This window comes from Solanum tuberosum, unplaced genomic scaffold (genome assembly GCF_000226075.1).
Source record: "Solanum tuberosum cultivar DM 1-3 516 R44 unplaced genomic scaffold, SolTub_3.0 scf00019, whole genome shotgun sequence".
Taxonomy (NCBI): domain Eukaryota; kingdom Viridiplantae; phylum Streptophyta; class Magnoliopsida; order Solanales; family Solanaceae; genus Solanum; species Solanum tuberosum.
Window position 1 is genome coordinate 2,828,577 of NW_006238945.1, and position 13,779 is coordinate 2,842,355.

Sequence of the window (13,779 nt, forward strand, 5' to 3'; positions counted from 1 at the left end):
TAAAGTTCAAGCTTATGTTTATGCTTTAGAATCCTCTTACATGCTCGTACATTCCACGTACTGAGCCATTTGACCTGCATCTTCTCATGATGCAGACACAGGTATTTAGGGTCATCAACAGGAGCTTCGTTGATACATCCGGAAGTTCGAGTTAGCTATGGTGAGCCTCTTTGTTTCCGGAGGATTTCATTTACTTTTCAATTTAGTTAGGATGTCGTTGGTCTTGTCCCAACTTCCATCTTTTTCATTTAGAGGCTTCATAGATAGACAATAGGGTTTGAGAAGTCTGTATCATTTATTTTATTTAGAGTTTTTCATTTGAGTTAAAGCTTTTGTATTTCAGTTTCATGAATTTATTCAGTTTTTTAAGCTTTGTATTTCTAGTTTCATGAATTTTATTTCAGTTTTTAAGTCTTTGTTATTTCTAGTTTCATGAATTTTATTTCAGTTTTTAAGTCTTTGTATGCTTGAGTTAGTCTCCGCTGTAGTCAGCCAAGATGAGGGTTCGCTTAGGGACCAACAATGGTCTTCGAGTGCCGGCCACGTCCAGGGTGTAGACTCGGGTCATGAAAAAAATAATGAATAATACATCCTATATTTATAATACATATTGCAAACTTCACTCCCTTTTTAATGATATCAGCTAAAATAACTTAGGTAACACACTTATAATACATGCACAATACATTTTTAATACATATTGCAAACATCACTCACGTTCTTAGTGATACAAACCAAAAGTAATTTATGAGACTCATATAATACATGTTTTATTCATTAATAATACATTTATAATACGTATTGCATTCATTCATTTCTTACGGATACCAACAAGAATAATTTAGGCAACACGCTAATAATACATTTATAAGACATGCACAATATATTTTTAATACATATTGCAACCATCACTCATTTTCTTAGTGATAAAAGCAAAGATAATTTATAAGATACATATGATATAGGTTTTATTCATGACTAATATGTGTTTAATTCAGTTTATAGATCGTTGTCTTGTCTTTTGTTAGTTACATTTTTCATTCATTCGTAATTCTCTCTTCTAATTCAACTTTAATATTGTGTAATACAATTTTAAAGCAATTTAATTTATTTTGCAATTTTTTGATTTATTTGTTACTATTGTATTACTTGTTTAATTCATTATTAATATAAGTTTAATTTACTCTATAGATCATTGTCTGATCTTTCATTAGTTAAGTTTTTTTTATTCATGCTTAATTCTCTCTTCCAATGCAACTTTAATATTTGTGCAATACACTTTTAAATACAATTTTAATTCATTTTGCAATTTATTAGTTGATTTGTTACGATTCAATTACTTGTTAAATTCATTATTGATACAAATTCATTCAGTTTACTAGATCATAGAATGCTCTTTGGTTTGCTACATTTTGCATTCATGTTTAATTTTCTTCTAATTCAACTTTAATATGTGTGTAATACATTTTTAATTCAAGTTTAATTCATTTTGCAATTTATTATATCTCTTCATTTGTTATGATTAAATTATTTGTCTAATTAATTAATTATTGATACAAATTTTATTCATTCTACGAATCATTGACTACTCTATGAAAGAAAGTAAAGAGAGAAACAAAAGGAAAAAAAAGCAACAGAAAGAGAGATAGAAAGAGCAGCAAAAAGAAAGCAAGAAAGAAATACAACAAAAAAGAAAGTAAGAGAGAAAGAGCAACAAAAAGAAAGGAGCGAGAAAAAGAGAAAAATTAAAAAGCTGAGAGAGAGAAAAGAGAAAAAGGCGAGAGAGAGAAAAATTTAATAAAATATATAGTATTGTTATATATTGCTATAAATGGTAATAATTAAAGAGTATATCTAAAATAAGTAATTATTTTTTAAAAAGGATCCACTCAAGTAATTAATCCCTCGTTTTTTTAAGGCATCAATATTTTATTTAAGGTCAGCTTACTCAGAAAAATGTTTTCCAAAGTATGCACTTATTTCATGTACAAGGATCATATTTTAGTGTATTTTCATGCAAAAATATGTGTACAACGATCTTGTTTTAAATAAGTAATCATCTATTATTTTATTTTATTTTAAAAAGCACAAGTCAGTTCTTTCCAAATATAAAAGAGTTATCAAATTTGAAATATTTTCCAACTTGTGACTTTTCAAATTCTTTAGTACTCATTTTCTTTCTTAATTAATTTACCTAAGTTTGACTGGTTAACTATTTTAATGGATCTTAGAGGATGCCTTACACCTTCCCTTTAGGATAAATTATAACCCTTATCTAGAATATCATAAGGTTAAACGGACCTTAATATAGAGTTATTTTAGCATAACTTTAGCAAAATAGGTGTCCTAATTCATCGTTAAAAATAATTAGGTGGCGACTCTTTAAAATAACATAAGAATCACCAATATGTTATACACCATTTCGACCTCAAGTTAAAATAGGGTATAACAACTAGTATCAAAGTCTTCTAAGCAAACACATTGTCACCTCCAAAAATTTCAAACTATGGCTCCCTCTCTTTCCATGTAAGCATTCCATGACGGATACGGGTCTCACCCAAGGTTGATAGAACTAATTTCAAATCTAACAATACTTTCCCATCGAGATAAAGCTATTGAATCATGCACAATGTCAACTTCACACAATCTTTCACATACCAAATTACAACTACCATTCAAATAGTCATATACCTCATGCTAAAATTTAGAGAAATTTTTTGTCACCCCAATAATTTTGTATATTATGAGCACGTAACTTATATTTACTACCAAATGTCTATGTAACGAATCACGATAGTCTGTGTAGTCACATTAACATAGTAGTCCCAATCCCCTTGAAATCCTCAAAACCCATGTAGACCTGTAGGTCCATACCATAGCAACCCCCATAAGTCATCTACCATAATTCCAACAATCCATATCAATGTAAAAACACAGAATCTTCCACACATCATTATTTGCCACCCAAACTTAAACTCCATCTTCATAAAAGTCGTTGATAAGCCCATAGTAAGTATGTGCCAAACCAGTTCACATTGCATAGTCACATCTGAACTAAAAGGCAAAAATCCTTACTACCTTCAACTCCGAACCAAGGGTCTGTACGAGATGTCATATTCCTTCACCTTTCTTAGATTATTCCCATGACGCAAATCTCAAATACCTTGAACTCTTCAATATACCAAACTCTTATTCATTTCCCTAACTCACTTACCAATCTTATCCTTTGACCAATAATCCATGACATTTTACACATATGCCAGACCAAAAATTTAAGTGAAACCCAAATGTAGGTCCTTTAACAATTGAAAGTAACAATCTAAATCATGCATAAGTCCTTTCAAATGCTTAATATCTTATGCAATTGATCATTTTTTACATTATCAATCCATACCTAGACAAAACATACAATTACGAATGTAGGCTGACAATGAAAACCCTGAATTATGATTCCAACTGTATTAGTTACCAAACTCGAAACTACAAAAAATCTTATTACCACACTCAAACCAAACACCTATGGATTTCTTTCTCAAATTTTATCAATAGTTTTTAGCCCATCTAATGAACATGTGACACTGTTACCATAACTACAACGAAATAGATGGAACCATATGTCTCTGAACCCAATTCTCCACTCTTTCTGAAGATACATCTTTGACCTTTGATATTAGAGTAATCATCCTTGCTCTTGCCACTTTTCGAAGGCTAAACTACATCCCACTAGTTTTTTCCATTAATAATCTAGTTCTTTTCCATTCTATTCAAATGGTGTCTCAACACATCCTACAACTTTCCATACTACCAAGCTCTCACCAAATAATAGCAAACCACAATTTTAGATACTTGTAAGTCATTATTACCATACTGAATTCATTTAATAAAAAATCCTTATCATATGGCTGCATCCTGGTCATAATTCATCACAAACTCTTATTACCGTTATGCTCAGTAGTCAATGCCATCATCTCAAAGTAAACCTTATCATCGACATGATACCTTAAACCCAGTTATACTAACTAAGTTCAAAGGACTAACCCAATTTATATGCACTTACAAAAATTCTCTGTCACAAACCAGGGGTACCCCTAGATGTAACAAGGCGTACAAGGCCCCAGAGGCCTCATACAAGCCCCTTAGCATATCATAACATAAAGTAATAGAAATGATGCGTAAATTTAAAACATTTTTCATAACAATCGAAGTCTTTTATAAAAGTAAACCGGAAGTCTATTACACTTGTCTCAAACCATCTAAACAACTTGAATAAATCTTGGGACACAACCCATACAATAGTTCTAAACATAAAACTAAAAGTCATAAAGGAAAGGTGATCAAATCCTCGATGCTATGAGGACTCACCAAGTCTTCAATCCTTGCTCTACTATGAACCTAACCACGGGAATGGAACTCAATGTCGTCGGACCCTACATTTGATAAGAATGTAGGCAAGAGTATGCGTTAGTACAAAACGTACTAAATATGATAGCTTGCATAACATCATCAAGTGCATAACAACATAATCATAGGCATAATCACCAACATAGACATAATATAAACATTACTCAACATAAGACATAATTCATAAACATAAGAGATACAACATATACATAAGCATAATCAATACTTAGATCTTCATAACATAAGATAAAACACTTCATAAGTAACCTCAAAGTATACTTGTGCAATGCATGGATGAGACCTCATAACCTCACCCACGCTAAGTACCACTTTAGGCCATCATACATCTTCATCATATTTTATTCTCATATTTAGCTCATCTTTCATAGACAAGGGGAATCACCTCTAGTCATACATATCATGGAAGGCCTTTCAAGCTACAATCCACACAATTCATTCTTCATGACACAATTCATTCTTCATGACATAATTCATATTAAGGAATCATAGGTATTCGCCTCCATGTTCATTTTAAGGATTCGTAGGTATTCACCTCCATGTTCATGTATGGTGTAATGTAGGTATTCGCCTCCACACCACTTTATAAGGATCATACGTATTCGCCTCCATGATCAACATGACTCTTGCCTTAGGAGTATATATATATATATATATATATATATATATATATAGGGTAATCACCTCATACTCCTCATCATATGAAGGTCTTGGGGAATCACCTCAAGACTCATGTCATCATATAGTCCTTTGACTTAGATTCATTTTAGGTGAGCAAGCCTTTCAACCTAGAATCATTCTATTTGAGGAAACCTTTCATATCATGTTCATTATGAGTTCATGAGAATAACCTTTCAATTAGCCCACAACAACAACATAATCATTAACATTTCACTCTCAAAGTGTTCTTAAAGCATTTACATAGATTTCGTAAAACATGCATAATCTCATACTTTACCTCCTTGAGGTTCTAAACTTTCTTTCAATCATCACATCTAGAATTCACTACATTAGACATAGATATAATCATAACTCATGTGATTCTATCACTTCATACACTCAATCATTCATAAGATAGATTAGGTAGGTAAAATCCTTCCACAACAATTATGTCTAGTAGTCTACCATTATCATAGAAGCTTCACTCTCAAAGCCTTAACATTCATAATTCAACACATTAGCTTTACTCTCATGCCCTAGCAATCAACATTCATGACTACAAGCCTTTTCCCTCAAAGCAATACCTCTCATAAGCATCTCAATATGGGGATAAGTCTTAAGGCATTCTACTCATATGTTTTATTCTTAGACAATTCCAATCACATATCATCATATAGGCATAAACTCAAGCATTACTAATCATGATTCAACATGTATATTATAGCCTCATTCAATTCATATCTATATGCCCTAATCTCAAGCAATCTACTATACATATCATCAATTCTAGAAGATTATATCTAAATCCTCAATTTCCCTTTTCAAGGCATAAACCCACATTACTTCAATTTCATCAACTAGACTAGGGTTAGTCATGGAAAACATGTAATTTCATCATAATAACATGATTCACTATTAATTCAATCATAAACAATCATTATCCACTCAATTAGATCCATAATTAATATAACCCACAATATTGGAAGGAACCCTAATTTGAATTGAGGATTCCATCTTCACAATTGAGGAAAACTAGGGAATTCCATGGATGAAAAGCTATCATACCTTAGTCACAAGGACCTCAAAAGCTTGAAGATTGAAGGACTTGAATCTAGCTTGAACCTTTATCTTCTTCTTCTTCTTCTTCTTGAGAGAGGATATTTGAGAGGGAATTGGGTTTCTTTTTGGTGAGTTGAGAGAATGACTTAAATGACTTAATTTAGGGGTCTAAAGTATTTATATAGGTGGTGTAGATTAGGGTAAAAAGGCATCACTTAATCCTAATTAAATTCGGAAAATCCCAAAGTACCTCTAAACTTAACCACCCAAAACCGTCTCACTACCTCACCCACGAGACCCCGACCACGGGACGTAGTTTGACCTACGGCCCGTGTGGTTGGGCGTAGTTTGGTTCTGGGTGTATGAACTTGGGGCTTGGGACCTACAACCCCATCCATGGGGCTTGGGTTCTACCCGTGGACACTACCTTAGGCAGATTTAAAAGGGAGTTCACCCACGCTGCCCACCTACGGGGCGTGGGTCCATCCACGTGGCGTGGGTGGCCTCGTGGGTGACACCTGGAACCCTAAAACATTCTAAACTTCCCTCTTAAGGCTATGGGGTGTTACATTCTTAATTGCCTTTACAAAAGTATACTCGTTGGGACTTCATTTACCCATTAGCTTGTCCATTCGACATCAATCTAATCCTTTGGAGCTTACGATGAAATCACTAGTCCTCATTTAGAATCCTCAGGATGCACTTCACAACCTAAATTCATTAATACCGTACCAAAGATCCACCACTAAAATCTTTCTTATAAAGAATGGTTAACCCAAGCGTTCATAGCAACAAACTAGTTGATTTCACAAATGTGAATGCAATATCGACTCTCCTTATGTGACCATGTGATACAACTAATGACTCATTGAATAGTTAGTATTTGTACTTGACAATCAATGTACTTCCATATACCACTAGTACCACACCATGAAAGTCTGTTAGATCCACCACTAGAACACATCATGCCTATTGAAAAGATCATACCAAATAGCCTGCACATTTCTATCCATTGAATAGTTGCAAAACATTACCAAATTTGTTCTATCTCTAGCCTAAGTAATACACATTCTTTCGTAGATTAGATAGATCATATAAGTAACACACTTCATAACTCTAACCAAGTAACATCGGTACTATTGTACTAGTTGCATCATGACCCTATTTGTTATAGATTCAATCTATGAAACCACAGTAAAGATTCTGACCTCAATTGATGCAACATCATTCTCATCATTTGCTAAGCAACCTATACATGTTATGATAACTTTACAAATTATAGTTTCCAAAGTTATAGCGTTCCTTATCTAGCCATCCCTTTAACCATTCAACTTTCAATTGTTAAACTACTCCAGATATATCCTATACCACACAAGTATTATTCCCTTTGATGGGATAACTAACCTGAAAAAGATAACACAATTATGAAGTCCCTCAAACCATTGTTCAACCTAATTATTCAAATATCCTTAAAATGTATCATCGAGCCATAACCTTACTCAATCCCTTCAAATTGCCAAACATTCTAAATTTGTCCACACATTATTTTCATAAGTCTATCACTTACACCTTAGTATCAAGTCTAGCATCCAAGCATACACGACACACCAACTGCTCACATGAAGAACCATGCATGACTCATTATTATATATAAGTGAAAGAGAATGGAATAAACAATAAGAATCAGAACGGATAAAGGATACACGATAGCGACTCAAGAAGCGAAGATTTTTCCTAAAAGTCACCATAGTCATAAGCAATAGACATCTCAACGTCAATCCTCAAGACTCTACTAGACTTGGCTTGAGCACACATGCGACATATGAACCTGGGCTCCAATACCGTTTGTCACAACCCAAAAATGGATGTGACGGCACTTGTATTATCACACCAAGACAAGTCAGCCTAAAACCCAACCATTACGATAAAATGAAGAAACAAAATAATAATAAAAGTTTATTAACAATTACTAATGCGGATAACAGGACAACTTAACTAAATCCCCAAAACCTGATTGTTATGTGCACAAGTATTTAATGTGTTAGAATAGATTTGAACGAAAATACGTAAGTCTCAAATAATGTTGTCTTTAAAGTAGAACAAAATCACAAATAGGAGTAAGAGGTTTCGTTGAGATGACAAACAACTACCTCACAAATCTCCACAGGAAGCCTCATATAAGAAGAGAAGAGAGAGTATCACGAAGATCTTAGCACGTAACCTACACAAATGCAAAAGCAAGGGGTGGGTACCAAACCACACGACACTCAACAAGTAAACTCCTAAAACTAAAGCTAAGGGTATAAAATACAGGTACTCCTTACATCCCAACCAGACCTCCACAACTACAACATGCATAAAAACCAGTCCAAACCTAATAGTTCACAACTCACATAACATATAGTTCAACCATATCACTTTAACAATTACAGGTGAGCAACACACAATATCAAGTTCACCAATCACAAGCTTCACAGATAAGTACTCGTAAGTTCACAAATGATAAAAGATGCACAATGCAATGAAATGTAATGTCAAGTATAGTGATGCATGTCTGACCTAGCGATACAAACTCACCGTCCCTCAGTCTAGGACCCATGGGGGACTTATCAATCCATGCATCCTTCGTGGTGTGTGACACGACCCTCGATAATAGAATCATATATGGTGTATAACACGTCCCTTGAATCATAATATTTGTCACGGCGCGTGACACGTCCCTCAAAATGGTACATCCTCTTTAATATCTTAATCCTTCCTCAATTCACATAACACTTGTCACAATTATGTCTCAAAACTAATGCAAATGACATGTTCACGGAATTGATGAGGAGATGATCATTTCCATAACAATGCACAATTCACAACAACACAATCGTGATATAACATCAACAATGAATCAATAAACCTTTCAAACTATTTTCAATACATCACACACCAATAATTAATCACATTGCCTTATATTACCTCTTTTTCATCATTAATATTATATTATTCAATATGAACAAGTTAAGCCATTATTAAGTTGTATTACTCCCCAACACACACCACAGGGAAATACATGATTCTATACACTTAACAAGGGTCAAGAAATTCACTTGCCTCAAACATCGAACAATTACTCTGTGACTTGAGCATTCCCTTTTCGTTAGGCTTCCAAGTCAATGCAATCTATTCAAATAAATAATCACAATAAGATTTCAAAACTAACAACACCCATAATAACTATGCCTCTAGTCTAGACCCAAAAACTCACTCAAATCTCTAATCAAGCTCCAAATCTTGATACCAATTAATATGTCAAGTCTTATATTTCCTAAAATTCAAGTTTAGGGTTAAGTCTTAATTTTTCCAAATGACATAATTATAATGGTATTCATATAATACAATACACACAATATTTAATTACATATACCAATATCTTGAAATCTGAATCAAATTTATAATATTATAGGGAAATTCCAATACATAACCAAATTTAAAAAGAAACTTTTAAAGTTCAACCATGAAAAATGGACGAACATATGTATACAAGAGTTTGCCCTCATCTCAATTGATTATATTCTCTACCTAATTATTACCTAAGATTGGTCATTATTGTCATGTTGTTGTCTTTATATTGTTTAACACCTTCGGCCATAACATAACATAGATGAAGACAATATCTTAGCAATCAAATAATCAAGAAAGCATATCTAAATACGGTTTAAATGGCAGCATCATTATCCACTTCTACAGGTCTAGAAGCATCAACACCCCTAGATAGTTTTTCTTTATGTCAAATTGAGTTCTCTCATCTAGTAGTTTTAGCCATAAGCGATTGTGTTGTGATAAATTATTAACCCCACTAACTTATTTTCATATGGGTCAAGTGGTGAAGGGTATTAAATAAATTATGAATTTGACCCATTAAACATTAATTAAATTAATTATTTAATAAATATCTGTCAATTAAATAATTGTGGTTAATGAATACCTCTATAATTCTCAAACCAACTTCACCAACTGATCAGAAATTACTCGGTGCAACTATCGGGAAGGGTAAAACGGCAATTTTATGAAAATTTCCGAAAAAGACCTTCAAGGTCATTCAATAACCTCTAATCATAAGTGAGTCGCTAGGACAAGCCCTAGCTCACTCGAAGATCTGAAACTGAAATGTAAGTCTGAAATGATCATAAGTAAACACAAGTAGCATTGACCAAGTAAACATGACATGAAAATTGATAATTTGATTCTGAAAACATAGTATAAGGTCAATGCAATATTCTTCAAAATCATAATCATAACATATGTGGAGATACCGTTAACCAACATAAATCATGTGAGCTCTAATATGGAGTTTAGTGCACTACTCCCGCACTGAACAAAGAGAGTGTCCTACTTTTAAAGGTAAGGACCATAATCATGAGCTTAGGTGGATACACTAACAAGAGTCAATTAAGACAGTCTTATGAGGGCACATAGGTAATCGCCACTATTCCAATTTGGTGCTAAGTAACCTCCCAATGGAAAATATGCATAATCATACTCATATAAATAATAAGAATATAATAATATTGAATCATTCATGAAAATATAATAATTATAAGAATAGTTCCTTAAAAATCATGATACATAACATAGTCTTGAGACACTTTAATTGAAAACATCTACGTCATGGTATTCATTCACAATGAGAGATACTTCAATCAGAAGCATCATATTTTCACATAAACTTATTGATATTTTATTCACAATTATCCTTGATTCATGAAATCCTTCGTACATAATGCATGCATATTGAAATAACTTTGTTCTTAATCATAAAATACTGACATAGCACGAGTTCATGAAATTATCACTGAAAACATTGAAATATGGTTAAATTATGCATAATAAGATCATGGAGGGAAAACTTAAATTAAATTGAACCCATAAGAGATCATAAAACCCTAGAATTAGAGAAGAATCATAAATTGAGAATTTGAGGTTTCTTTGGGACTCAATGGGTGAAGAAGGACTCATTGATGAAGTTCCCACATACCTTGATAGAAACCCTCAATGAAATTAGAAGAAGAAACTTGAAGATCCTTGGAACCTTAGTTTGCTTGGTGAAGAGCACTTGAGAGAGAATTTGGAGTTTGAGAGAATGGGGTGAATGAGGAGGTTAGGGTCTTAGGAAATCATTTATAGTCTCCAATTTAAGCCTAAAACGACATAGTATAGGAGTTTAAATAAGTAGGAAAAGACCTAAATATCCCTAAAAAATAACTGTCGATTAGTAACCACGAGTCCATCTACAATCCGTACACCATTCCGCAGACAATATTGTCCATTCGTAGACACTAAGTACTGAAAATACCACTCTCTAATGAAGAACCACGAACCAACCTTCACGACCCATAATCCTTTTCATAACCTGTCGTTACCTAATGTAGAATGAAAGTCTAGGTTTCAGGGCCATGAACCACGAGCACTAGAAAAAAATAGTATTTGGGCCATAATCTATTATTTAGGAATTAAAAATTTAAAAATTACCTCAAACTTTTATATTTTATAAAAACTCCCATCATTTATAGTTTTCTATTTCGTTGTACATAATTTATACAATTATATATATATATATATATATATATATATAATTTTTATCTGAGCTTGCTCTCCGAATTCTCCTTTATACACGACATAGTAGTTTTTTGTATACAAATCAATGATATTTTTCTTTTAATTTCTTCCATTTTTTCAAATTCATTTTAATTGTGTTCATTATCATGATTTTTCATTAAACATGTTTATTATAAAATGATAATACAAATTTATAGATATTTTAAATAATTTTTAAAATATGTTGATATAAATTAGAGAAAGACATAAAGTAACACCCGAGGTTGTCCCAAATTTTTGAAAATACACTTTAACTATGCAGATGTCCTATCACCCTGTAACGACCCTAAAAATGAACTAGTGAAACTAGAGCCTCACATGTGAGTTTGGAGTTGAGAACTTGATGAAATGATGAGAAATGACAGTGACGTCCGGAAACTAGTCGTTCGAACTAGTGAGTTGTAAGGGTCTTGTCGTTGAAGTTTGGAGTGTTGTTTAAGGACTTAAGGGGTTGATTAGCTAGTTGATTAATCACCTTTATAATCTAGCAAGACCTTAAGCTAGGTCATGAAATCATTTAGAACCGAGACCCTCAAAACAGTACCCCTAAAAATAGTTTTTTAAGTTTTAAGTTAGGAGTGAGGGTCAACTTTAAATGGTCATATCTTTTAGATCAAAATGAATTAGGTGGACCATTACCTATCCAATTAAAGGTATCTGAGTCCTCTTTCCAACGCCACCGAGTTTGCCCTTTTCCGATCTCGGAGTAAAAAGTTATGCCCAAAATAGTGAAGCACTATCAGCAAGGACGAGCTTAGACGGGTTTAGTGGAAACTTTTAAGTGGGTCCTTATTTCTTTTCCTAAGTTGAGCCCCTTTTATTATATGCCTTTCCTAGCAATTATAAAACCCTTCTAGACCAAATTCTTCCATTTTAAGTCACTCTAATTAGAATTAAAAAGAACTCACCTCCTCTCAAATACTTTTCTCTCTACAATCCTCCATTTTAAGAAGGTCAAGAACTTGGAGCTAGGGCTTGGATTGAAAGTGGTTTCTTCATCAATTTTCTTGGAAAATCTTAACAAAGGTATGGTGACCCTTGATCCTTGATTATCTTTCCTTCAAGGAGTCCATTAAAAAGGGTTTCAAAAGTCTTCAAAGAACAAAACTTCTATTTTCTATTCTAGGTATGGGTTCATGGGTAAAATGTTTTCAAAGTCATTATATTGGTGAATTGAAGTTGTATTTATGATTTTAAGATGATTTTATATGAAACTTCTTCAAGAACCCATGTTTTCATTAAAAGCCTCGAATTTGCTTATGAAGTGGGTTTAATGCCTATGATTTAATGTTGATGAAATTGTGTTTAGATCGGATTGTATTGTTGATTTATATGGTTTTGTATATCTATTTATGATGAATTGTTGGTATATGGATGAATTGAGGATTGTGGCCTTATGGGCAAATTATGGGTGAATCACCTTGTGGTGATAGAATTGTTGGGAATTGAGTAATGGTTATTATGGCTTTGGAGGATGGTAAGTTGGCTTAATCTCATATTATGGATAAAAATTGTTCTTGCTTGGTTTGATCCACTTATGGTGGAGGTGTTTAATTATGGAATGTATTGTGACCATGGCCTTGAAGGCATAGTATGAGAAATTTAAGTGTTACATGACATTTTTATGAATGGACATTCAATGGAGCTAATGTGATCATGTTATGAAAGTAAATGTGTTATTATTGAAAGGATTTTTTCTCAATTTGACACTCATGAATGTTGATGATAGAATATGAAGGATTCTCCAATTTATTGCATATCTCGAATTGGTAGAGCTTGTGCATCCTTTTCTTGTTTAAATGATTATATTGTTAGTTGTGGAATCCTCGAATCGGTAGGCTAGTAGCACCCTTCCAATCATGATAATAATGAACCTTGGAATCGGTAGGCTAATGGCACCCTTCAATTAATGATAGTAATGAACCTTGGAATCGGTAGGCCTATGGCACCTTTCCATGAAGGTTAATGATGAGACTTGAACCGGTAGGCCCATGG